Raw genomic sequence first — 13,123 nt, 5'->3', positions numbered from 1 at the left:
TTATAATGAAGTGAATGTATAGGCTCGCTGCTAGCTTTTGCAATAAGATACTGTGATTTATGCTGTCAAAAGCTTTCGACAGATCTATGAAAACTGCACCAGTGATGTTACCACTATTAATTGCATTATACCATTCCTCGGTAACTAAGTGTAAAGCAGACTGGGTCGAATGTTTCCCGGCGAATGAGGAAAATGTACATTTGTAGTGTGTTCCCGTGCTATTTATAAGGTGCTACTTGTAAGCTTCGGAGGCATTTAAGCTTCTGTGGTTTTTCGTACCGTCTTGTTCTGTTTCCAGGAGGACGGTAGATGGTCCGGGCATATTGCTCCAGGTAGCCGAAGTTGGTGATGATAGTTTATCCTGTCTACTGACAGTACTGCTAGCGCTGTAGGTAGCCGAAGTTTTCATGGCAGTGGTCTTGTGTCCTGTTGTGGTTGGTGATGATAATGATGATGAAATGCATATTATTGATATATTGGCGGGTGTTGTTAAACTGAGAGACAAGGCTGATGTAGGGTTTCCTGGTATGTAATTTTGGTACTGTAGCAGAACGTCTGTTTTTGTATCTTTTGAATAATGAACATGCTATGGTTTTAATTTTTGGTTGGCTGATAGCTTGTGATGTAAGGAATGTAGTTTTATTGGGTTACAACCGTGCCACCTGCGGGAATCGTACATTATTGCTCAAAGATTTGAAGTGTAGACTTGCTTGTTCAGGATTTATGAGTATAGCAAACTGTTCCCATGAAAAGTATTGTCAATGTGTTTAGGGTCAAATTGCAGATGTATTCCACTCAGTACTAATCTGCAACTTGTGCAATGAAGGCTACCTAAGGTGTAATTAGACAGAATATGTGATATTAAATCCATACTTAGGAGGCCATCAGGATCCCATTCTGTTGGGTCGGCAGCCGGCTGATGTGGGTCCAGTAGGTCTGTTAAGATTGCTGTAGATATGAAAAGAATGAGAGCATATATTACAATGTCTTGCCAATATGATTGGAATCCAGCAGTATCAGATACAACCGTACAAAAGCACAAAGTGATCTGGTATGATTGAAGGCAGCTCCCACACACCACAGCCACGGCCAGCAGAACGTAGGTTCTCGGGCCCTCTCTTTTACATACTGGAATAGAGGTAAATATTGTCAAGGTGAGGTTTCGGACGGCTCCAAGTCACACCACGGCCACGGTCAGCAGGACGTTGGATCTCTGTCTATAGCAGGCGGAGATACTGTGATCTGCGACCTTCTCAATTTGTACGAATAGTATAAGGTATATGGTCATTGTGATAGAGCCGTGCCACCTGGCGGATTGTTACATGACATGACTTATAGATATGTTTCTTTACTATGGATTGATGTTTTCTATTTTTTGGTGGTGCTGACATGTTTGTCCTATCACCTGGGGTTCAGGTCATAGTTTGTTTGTTTTGCCCGTCTGTGTAATATATGCTGTATAAGGTAATTAGAAAGATATGTGTAATTTAAATACTTACTTTCGAGAGTGTCTATGTACGCCTCCGTGTCATTTTGATCGTCTTGTTGTGCTGGCTTCGGTCTGGTAGGCTCCTCTGCTTGTAACACGGCTTCCAGATTGGCTGTAATAGTTATGAAGAAGGGAACATAGAAATTAATGTCGGCTTTGTTGCTGTCAATGCAGTATCTCGTAGACGCTAATGATTTCTTCCCCAGTCTTTTCCCCATTATCCGACTCAGTTCCTTGACGTCCGAGCTGTTTGGGTCCAAGTGTTTGACTGGTCGGTACCGTCTGTTTTCCACCTCCTCCTGGCATTGCACACCATGGAATGCGTTGAGCAAAAGTCGTAAGAAGGACTTAAACAAGGACTAGTACTGATTACCTGCAAATACTCATGTACATATGATATGATTTATTCATACATATTTATCATAATCAAGTCTATACACAGTTATCATAAACAAGTCAGTATTAGGAAAGTCTGGTTTACATGGAACAAATTTTGGAATTGTGAATATTTTCAGTGAAATGATGTGCATTGTGTAACATGACTGATAACTGTTATTTGTTCAGATTGAAACGATCATGATCAGAAATATTACAGGTCCTTCCTACGTCAAAATTAAATCATTGAGAGCATTGAATGGATTAATTTTCACTATTATGAATTGGATTATCTCATCTCATCTACCCCTTGATTTACTTAGCAGTAAGGCTTCTTGTGGAGAATAGGACATAGTGGATACTGTTAAATAAAGACTTAAATTGAAACTGCAAAGTGTCCAGAACACTACAAAAGCAGAACACAGGGGATAATTATGATCATGATGGCTTTTTGCAAACACACACACACACACACATGTGCTGTATTGCATACCTGCAAATGCCTTTGCAGTGCTGGTTTCTCCAGTGCCAGAAGGCCCAGCAAACACAAGATACCGCGGTGCTTTGATGAGGGTGAGGTCGATCGGCTGGTAGGCCAGGCTTGTCAGCTCAGAGAGTAGATAATCGTGAAAACTGTTGGCCATCTCCTTACTGACTGTCAACCCCCTTTTCTTCATGGTCGACATTATGTTGTCATTTGTGTTTGTCAGATCTGTAGTAGGAAGGAAAATGTGAAATATTATGAAAGGTCAGATCTGAACAACCAATTATGTAAATGAATGAACGGGTATTCCTGGAAAAGAAAGTGATGGTCAATAGATCCATCAGTATATAAGAACAGATAAAACTTTTCGTAACTATATTTAAGGATAAACTATTATATATAGCCAACTTTACCTGACTGCTTCTTTCCAGTAGCATCCACAACCGCTGGATGTTCTCGAAGCAGCATATGGGGGTATCGTGGACATATACAACTGTAGAAAGAAAACACTTCAAGTTTGGAAATATGCCCGTGTTTGTGAAGACTTTGTTGCGACAGATCCAATGTAAACCTGCAGACAGCAAAGTCTGCCCATGTATAGATTTAGATGTGCTCGGACCGTTGGTCTTGTAAAGAGTGCGCTTTGCATCCAGTATCAACTCTGCTGTTTCTGACACTAACACATTCCCAACTAAAACGAGAAATTCTACATACGATGTGTGTAGACTACATACACCTATATGTAGTCTACACACACCTATATGTAGATTACACACGCCTATGTGTAGACTGCGTAGACTACATACACCTATATGTAGTCTACACATAGGTGTATGTACTCTACACACGACGTATGTACACTACACACGACGTATGTATACTACACACACCTATATGTAGTCTGTATTCTATGTTCATAGACTACATACACCTATATGTACATTACATAAGATGTGTGTAGACTACATACACCTATGTGTAGATAGGAATTCGACGTGTGCAGACTGCATGCACTTATTTGCATTCTCCATACAGATTAATGCAATATGTAATTTCTATGGACGTAGACTATATATTACATCACAAAGTACTTTAAATTGCCATTTCGTAATAATTACTATTATGAAAACAATAGAACCCAGAACCCTATTAACCTGGACCACTACTCTCCAAGCAGAGCTAGGGTTTCGGCTGGTTTTTAACGTGTTTTTAGGCGTTTTTGTCATGCCTTCTACTTCGTCATCGTTTGAGTCGAGATTGTTAGAGTTGTCATGCACTTCTCTGTAGACTCATGTCGTACGGCTTCCCCTACGGCTGCCGCAAGGGTTAGTTCAGGCTTGCCTATGAGGGTCTTCTGCACCTTTCTGTATGCACATCCCCAGATCATCTGATCTAGCAGTCTCGCGTCTTTCTCTGCCTTGTCTTTGAAGTTGCATTTGTCTGCCACGTTTCTTAGCCTTGACATGTAATCATTGATGGATTCTTCGGGCCCTTGCCTCATACTTTGGAACTCGTATATGAAAATCCTGTGATTTGTCTTAGGTTCTAAGTGTTTCTCGAACTTCTCTAGGATTTTCTTTGGATCTTTTTCCTGTTCTTCAGTTAGTTCCCAGCTATTTCTCAGATCGAGCTCAGGATTTCCGGTTTACCGCTGCCACCATGTTGTGTTGTGTTCCCTGACTCCTTGTTGTGCTCTGTTGACTACGATTGATGACTAGGAAACACTGGATGAGCGGACTACGATTTAATCTACAAACTTCTAGCTCTGTACATGTGATGGTGGAGTGATACAAAAGTAGGTCATGTGATTTGACTGAGAGTGATTCGTCCAAGGCCCCCTATGGCATGCTTGGCCTTGCCTGATGAGATTATCTGGCCATGTAACACTCACCAAATGTGCAGGTTTGTTTCTGTGCTATATGTGTCGACCTGATTTTTGACCGGTCAGAGTAAAAATAGTTCTAGTACAAAAGTTGGTTCACTTTTATCTGCAACGTTTTAGAAAATAGAGTGTACATATGATATGTTTTGTATACTTTGCAATATGTGTTTGATATTAGTCAGTTCCATGTCACCGCGCGGGTTTTAAGAATATATATTTGTAGTGGTTTAAAAAGCCCCAATGGTTGACTTGTTGACATTTGTCAAATTCAGACGTTGGTATCCGTGACACGTCACACGTTTAATCTGCTGTTGCGCTCCAAGGCGCTACCCATGGGATACATAGATAAAGCGCTATGCTGTCCGCTACGGCTGTGACAGATGACCGGCGAGTGAGCGATTTATACATGTAGGGGACACAGCAAAGGAAAAGTGTTGTGAAGGAAAAGATAGAGAAATTGTTATCATCATCATTGAATATCCATTATTAGGATACGGAACGACAAATTCCAAAACATAATTTTATCTATTTCTTTGTATACGTTCCCCGTGGCACCAAATGGATTGTTCCAGTCATGTGACTTTCCAGACATCCCGGCGTCTCCTTGTGTCACGTGCCGCGCCTCTACTATGACAGAACAAGAGCAGAACCACGTAGTCGTCGTGAACAAAGGGCCAATGTTGTAAGGAAAAATAATTGGGTGTTTGAGAATTGAGACCCTTACGTTGAATAAAATGTATCATTTCTAGCTTCCTATTGTCCGTTCCTTCTTACCGCAAACATAAAAGATGAATAATCTGTACAGACACTAGTAAGGGAGGGATAATCTAAAGGTGAAAATTCCTAAGGAGCGTTTTGTTTTAAAAGCGATCTTTGACGGGCGCGGCAGGGCGGGGCGGATCGGGCGGGCACGTTTCTCTTACGCGGTGATATGTGAACTGGACTGTGTTTACACTTTGGTGAGTGTATTCGAAATTGCAAATCCAGCATATCTTTTAAAAACTGTATGATTTTTTTCCAACAAAAGACAGCTCAGTAGAGGACAAGGTTACATCTTTCAACAACATCATGCAAACCATGCTCGACACCTGCATACCTTACAGGAAGAAAAAGACCCGCAACGTGGATAAGCATTGGATGACAGACAATATCAAAGCGGCCCTCGAAAAAAGACAGTCAGTCTTTCAGAAAGAAGGGAATACACCCAGATGGAAGAAGCTACGAAACCAGGTGCAGTCTCTCATCAGAAAGCAAAAAAAGTATCACTACAACATGTGCATTGCGAACCTAAAAAAGCAAAAACCCCGGGACTGGTGGAACTTCGTGAACAATGAACTAGGCCGTACTCAGAAATCTAAACGAAAGATCACCTTCACTAACATCCCAGAAGACCAGGTGGCCGATGAACTTAACAACTTTTTTGGAGAAGCAATGTCGGATAGCAATACTTTTGATATGTTTCCACTCCCACCCACCGATGACTCCTTAGAGCTCTGCAACATTGGCCAGGTCAAAGCTATGCTAAGAAACCTTAACCCCAGACAAGCCAGCGGCCCCGACGACTTACCAAACTGGGTCCTTAGCCTGTTCTGTGAGGACCTTGGCCCAGTCATCTGTCATCTGATGAACGTGTCTTACAACACGGGCATTATGCCATCAGTATGGAAAACTGCCAACGTCTGCCCCGTACCAAAAACATCTCACCCAACCTGTAAGAAAGACTGGAGACCGATATCCCTGATCTCCACACTGGGAAAGGTGCAGGAGAGACTCGTGCTGAACAGACTCCTTCCTCTAATAAAACCCTGGATCAAGGACCAGTTTGCGTATATGCCAAAATCGTCAACCACAGCCGCACTGCTGAAGGCATATCAGTCCTGGCTAACTGACCTTGACAACAAGCAACCATCAGTTGTACGAGTTTTACTTGCCGACATGTCTAAGGCTTTCGATAAGGTTGACCACGGCATCCTTCTAAAGCACCTGGCAACCCGTGGAATCGCTACAAGAATGCTCACTTGGATTCAGAGTTACCTGTCTGGCAGGAAACAACGTGTCGCTGCCAACGGTCAGTTTAGCAGCTGGAAAGATGTCACCTCCGGAGTCCCACAGGGGGGAGTTCTGTCACCTTACTTATTCCTAGTATACATGTCCTCTCGAACTACCAAACACGCAACAACTACAAATATTGGATACGCAGACGACATTGGACTGTCCAGATGCATGCCCTGTGTCACCGCGGAAACGGACGATACTATGCAGGAGGAAGCCGATCACCTTGACTCATGGGCAACGCAGAACAACATGGTCATGAACGGCGACAAGTCGTACGAACTCAGAATATGCTTCTCCAGAATACCTCCAGTCCTTCCACCGCTCATACTGGGTGGGAAAGAAGTACCTATTGTCACATGCGCCACCTACCTCGGATTCAAGATGACCTCTAACCTTAAGTGGGATAGCCATATTTCACATGCGACAAAAAAGGGATCACAACGTCTCCACTATCTTCGCTTACTTGCTAAAGGTGGTATGCCCCCAGACGACCTCACGACAGTGTACACAACCCTAATCAGATCCGTTCTGGAATATGCTAACGTGGTGTACGCCGGATGTAACAAAACCCAGTCAAAAACAGTCGAATCTGTCCAGAAGAGAGCATCGAGGATTATCAACGGGAATGGAGGTATCCAGACGACAGCCCACCTGCCAGCGCTCAAGTCTAGACGTGACGAAGCAGCCTTAAAACTCTTTCAACAGATGCAATCTGAAGACCATCCCTTGCACTACATGACAACAAGCAGTCGGCAACAACAAACCGGCAGAACTCTCAGAAACCATAACCATAGAACTCTACCTACTTGTAGGACCGAACGGCTGAAGAACTCGTTTCTGTTTCATGCCACAAAACTGTACAACCAGTCACTTTCGTGAACTTTTAAACGTGTAATGTGGTAAAAACCATCGTTTTTAAATTGTATTGATCTTTAAATCGTCCTAACATGTATATTTATGGCTATTTAAACTCGTCATTCCTGTCCGACGGTTTATTCTTGATGCCACGCACACAAGCTTGCAATTATTTTATAGTTCAAGGACATTTTAGATCAAATTGAACTGTGACCTGTATTTTGTATAACTAGTGGAACCTACAATTGTTACTGTCAGAACAATTCAGGATATCCAGTAGGATATCCTGCCAGTCTGCATATTTTGAATAAAGTTAAAGTTAAAAATAATTGCTATATCTGTATGTATCATAAAACTGTTATATCATAATAGAATCAACAGAAAAATGACGTATCTTAACTTCTCAACAGGTTTGTTGATGTGCGTGGGACATTAAAAGCCCGGTTGCCAAGGAAGGTGTTTGTGTTGAAGTGCAAACAACTGTACCAAGAGTATCTGCAGCAGAAGGGCTTACACCAAACAGAAGAGGAGAGGATCAAGTTCAGTGACTGCTGGGTTCACGGTTGGCAAGAAGAGTACCGGGTTTTCCTGAAACACCCCAACAAGCGCTTTGCTGTGACAGAGCCTGTTCGCAAAGATAGGATCATTCAGTTCATTAAGAACATGATTTGGACCAGAATTTTCTTTGAGAAAACACTCAAAGTCAAGGATGTTGATATCATCAATGATGACCAGATGCCACTGCACCGAAATGAGACTGCAGGACAGAAAACCATGAGTTTAAAGGACTGTCCAACCCATGTAAAGGAGAACTACATGCTATCAAGGGAAAGGGTGACCGCCTTTACGCAGGTTTCCAGCAAACAAGGTCTTGTGATACCCCCACAGTTTGTGTTCAAGGGAAAGGGCACAAATTTGCAAGGCAGGATAAATCGCCCAGAGGGGGTGTTCACACATTGGGGTCCTAAGGGGACATACCGGATGCATACCATGAAGGCCACAATCAAACCTTGCCAAACTTGAAGGCCCAGAACATGTTCACCCTGAGTCAGTGGGCCATCTACATCCTCGACGACTATTCAGTCCACGTCACCGAGGAAGTCAGGAAGGCTCTACTGGCCCGGGGTTACATCCTTGTTTGCATCTATGGTGGAATAACAGGGGATGTGCAGGTGAACAGCTGGCTCGTTGACAGCTGGAAGTCCCTCGAGATAGACACCTCCATGGCATTGAAGGAGAACTTTATTTCAAATGCCTTAGATGGAACTGAGGACATGTTCGTTCGGGACTATGCTAGTGGGAGCATAGATCGTGGCATTTCGCAATGAGGAGATGTCAAAGGAGCCTCCGGGACTATGCTAGTGGGAGCATAGATCGTGGCATTTCGCAATGAGGAGATGTCAAAGGAGCCTCCTAAAACCATCAGGGACCCCGGATGTTAGAGTTCCCAGTTCCAGTTGAGTTATGGGGCAAGTTCGAACAAGTTGTTGTTGTACTTATCTTCGTTAGTTTAGAGCGTGCACGCTAGTTAGTTAGGTTCATTTCCGATAATAACGTGTCCAACAAGAGGAACATTCTGCAGACTCAAGGTAGGACCAACTTTCCTTTTTGCACAACCAAGAACGACCAGAGATTCCCATATTACTTATTCCAAACATGACAACGCGCGTCACGAAAGAGTAACAGAAGCCAACCGAAGTCACTGAGGTCTGGGCTAATGATAACATTAATATCATGAAAAGGGTACGCCATGATAGAAAAGGTGCATTTACTCATATTTAATGTGTCATGAAACAATCAGTTACATATTGGCACCAGAAAACAGAACGAAATGCTCAATTTGGACATGTCGCTTGGCTGTGGCGGTAGAATACGAAGATGCCTCAGCGAGCAGAGGACCCCTGGTAACACATGAAATCAAAATCTACGATTATGTCATAATTATGTCCAGAATATGCATATGCTAAGCAGATACATGTAGTAGATTGAAACTGTAATATGTTGTACTGCACTTTATCTACAATATGTGCTGTCATAATCTGTGTATAATAAGTATATGACCAATAAACTTTGGTTTAACTTCTTTGCTAAAACACGAACACAATGTCAATATATGTTTACCTTTCACAATAAATCATACTAAAAATAACGAACTAAACAAATTTCAACCGAAAGAGATAAGCTTAGACCATACCTCTTCCATCTAACCCCAAAAGTCCCAAAATTTTACAAAAGTTCCCATCTACAATTTTTATTACAGGAACACAGGATTGACCTATGACAACATCATTAATATCATCATGATCAGCAATGGCAACGAGCCATTAACTGTAAAAGAGATCCAGCACAACGCCGTCAAACTATACCCAAGACTAGAGAGTGACCCTCACTGAAAGGCGAACATTAGAAGTCCAGTAACCAAAAACTACGTCTAGACCACAAACCACAAAAGAACCTCTGGATCAGACTCACACATGACGACTTCAGCGACCTTACAGATGACATTCTCCAACACATCATCCATGACCTAGAAGAAACCTGGACCAAAGAGGACGAAGCCACGTTGATGAAATAACTTCAAGTTTCCCATTTTTCAAGATCTCGTTTTGTTCTTGCTGTTAATTAACCTAATATGTAACCCTTATAATTATAAATTCCTTTAACCTGTATTACTGTTATTCTTATGTTATGATGTTGACCTGTTTTGTCTTATTTGCTGTTACGTTACAAAAACAACAACGACCGAGACAAAAATCCTGCCATGAATAGTTCGTGGCTTAACTATATCATTGTATCCAGCTTCTTGAAGTTACTCTATATAATAAACTATCTTCAAGTTGGCATTTAAAGCCGAATGGCCTGAGGATAAGACAGAAGAAAGAGAATATGTGGCATAAGATGGGACAGAGAATGTTGAAATCATACAGAAAAAAGCCGTCAAAAAACTCTAGTTTTGCATTTTTTTAGTTATGATAGGTTATCATAGAGATTCTCACAGAGGTATTATATATTTACGACATAAATCAACATGATTCCACGACCTTTTACCTTCGGAAAATGGTGCTAAAGAAACAAATCAATTTCACAAACTAAAATGTCAGACTTATGTAAACAAGTAAATATATAAACAGATAAATATGTAAACAAGTAGATATGAAAACAGATAAACAGTGAAGATGGCCACTTTGCGAGGGCCTTACTAGGCTAAGTAATTAAGGACACGTCAGTCCGGCAGCGATAGGTCTCACAACACTAAACTCTATCCGCTCCGACAGCTGGAGCTGCCTCCGTCTTCACGAGGTTGACACTTACGTTGACTTAGTGGCAAAGGTCAAGTTCCGCTGTTGCGACAAACTATACTTGTAACTATGTCACCGCATGTATATGTCATGGTACTGCCGGGATGTGAGTAGTGTACACAAAGACAAAAGAGCCTTGGCATTTCTAAATCCTTTGAGCGAAGGACACGACTTGGCAGTGCTGGTGAGGTCAGGATTGACAGCCTGCAGGGTCGCCAACTGACGGCAATCCTGCAGGGTAAGGGAGTCCAGGACGTGCCCCACAGAATCTCAGAACGAAAGGCTCTCCTAAAGCGGCTGCTGGGGGGAGCAGAAATGGTGAGATATCTGATCCTAGTCTTAAAAATCAGAACAGCAATGAAATTGACAATCATCACCGTTTGAAAAAAGGCAGCCCCAAAAAATTAACAATTCAGCTAACAGATATAAAATGTATTTGTGCATTGAAAAAGGAACTAGAGAAGAAGATTGCCAGACTGGAGGACAACGACAAGCCTAAACATCATGTCAGCCTCCAACAGTCCAAACAAATCTTGAAGTATGTACCATATCTTTACATTTTATTACAAACAACACCCTCCAGATTAATTTTGGACTTTCTATTGCAATGCTTGTAGCCTTTGACAGCTTACACTTACAGAGTTGAAACTTTGTGAACAACTTCCTTGCCACTTAATGCATCATAATGACCCCAAGCTTGTTTATTCCACCTTTTAGTGCTATGTTTGCATGTATGCTCATCAACTAAGGGTATTATAACAATATTCTGTGTCTCTGTACAGGAACGCAAAAAGTGGCCCAAAGCCCACCGAGCAGGACGGGAGCAACGATCCGTCGGCCTCTCCGTCCCTCAGTCCAGCTATGGTGCCGCCCGCCTCTCCGTCCCCCGTCCTCGCCGTGGCGAAGTAACGAAAGCGGGTGACCACGCCCCGCAGAAAAGAAAAAATGACTTTGAGTATGGGACCTATCCACCTAAGCCCCTTAAGGCTGACCAGTACATCGCAGTGGCGTTCAAGGATACGTACTATGACCACGCCCCACAACAACGCCCCGCAGAAAAGAAAAAAAAATACTTTGAGTATGGGTCCTATCCACCTAAGCCCCTCAAGGCTGACCAGTACATCGCATTGCCGTTCGAGGATACGTACTATGTGGGCAAGGTGAAATCTGTTCGCGAAAAGATAGCAGAGGTCAAGTATCTGTAATACCATGGGTGCGGGATGTACAGCCCCACTAAGAAGGCTGCCGAAGAGACCGAGGACAAGTATGTCCTTGCCGTAGATCTGCCCTTAAGAGAGATGACGGAGGGAAAGATTGTGGTGCATGCGCAAGATGACGAGACTACACCTGCTACGCTGAAGCCTGCGCACATCTCGGCCTGCCATCCGTCAGACCCACTCTGCGAACAATCTGAACGCTATAGAACAAGTGCAATCCCGCACATGGTTCGTGTTCTCAACATGGAATTAGAAGCTTCCCTTTAGTGTTTCTATAATGAGACGCCTGTATTCGTATTTTAGAATCCGTTTGTATATATCGATTTATAGTGCTGATTTTAAATATTCCTTTGTCTAACGTTCGTATTTTTTATTGCTATTAAACTGTCACTCATTGTAAAATCACAACATCAATCTAGCCTTCTGGCTACGACCGTAGTGATAAGAATTTGTGTTCTGAATAAAACCATTATTACAAACTTTCCATGTCTGACAAACGGTTAATTGGGTTCTATGTTCTATTGTTTTCATAATAGTAAATATGCCGAAATGGCAATTTCAAGTACTTTGTGATGTAATATATAGTCTACGTCCGTAGAAACTACATATTGCATCAATCTGTATGGAGAATGCAAATAAGTGCAACGGAGAAGGTGAGCAGAAATCAAGAGGCGAGGGGTGTGCGTATAACACCCAGTTGTACCGCATACTTAAAGACCCACTATGTAGTTTTAGGCCAATACAGAAAGTAGATTTTCCTACTGTTTCTTTGCATAGCAAGCTTTATCAACTCTATAGAATTGCTTACCGATATTCAGGAAGGGAGGTTACAACATTACTGCACCATACAAACAACTTTTAAAAACTGTTATCCCCCATCCAAAACAACACACAGTGTGAAACTAACACATGGCCACACATGGCTTCTGTACTTCTTATCAGGCTGATCGCCCAGTGGGGTGCCTGTTTCTGTAAAAAAATTATCCTTACCAGAGTTCTTGCAGTTTTGAAGGGAAAATAACCACACTTTATTGACACCCTTCAATGAAGACTCTCTAGAATAAATTAATAGTTGTATTTTACCCTCTTGGAAAAGATATGAGTGTTTTCAAAGAAGAAGAGCTTCATGACATCTGGCAGTCTAAAGTGTGCCTAAGTGATTAGACCACCATGGGGGTCCTCCAGTGCACTGGGATGTTCTTATCTACTATTGAGGTGGTGTCCGGGAGTTTTTGTTTTGTTTTTGTATAGTTCACAAACACCCAAAATAGACGAAATGATGAAGAAAATATGCTGAAAAGGGGTTGTACATGTCAGTACCTGCTATTAAGATTTGTTCACAAGAATATTTTCAATTTTTGGGCCAAAATCCTACATAGTGGGCCTTTAACAGAAGTATGGCAGAGCTGGCGCACAGTATGGCAACGTACACCCCGTACACCACCTTCACAAGGCCTGCTTGGAAAA

Source organism: Branchiostoma lanceolatum, chromosome 12 (genome assembly GCF_035083965.1).
Source record: "Branchiostoma lanceolatum isolate klBraLanc5 chromosome 12, klBraLanc5.hap2, whole genome shotgun sequence".
Lineage (NCBI taxonomy): Eukaryota > Metazoa > Chordata > Leptocardii > Amphioxiformes > Branchiostomatidae > Branchiostoma > Branchiostoma lanceolatum.
This window is presented reverse-complemented; position numbering follows the sequence as displayed.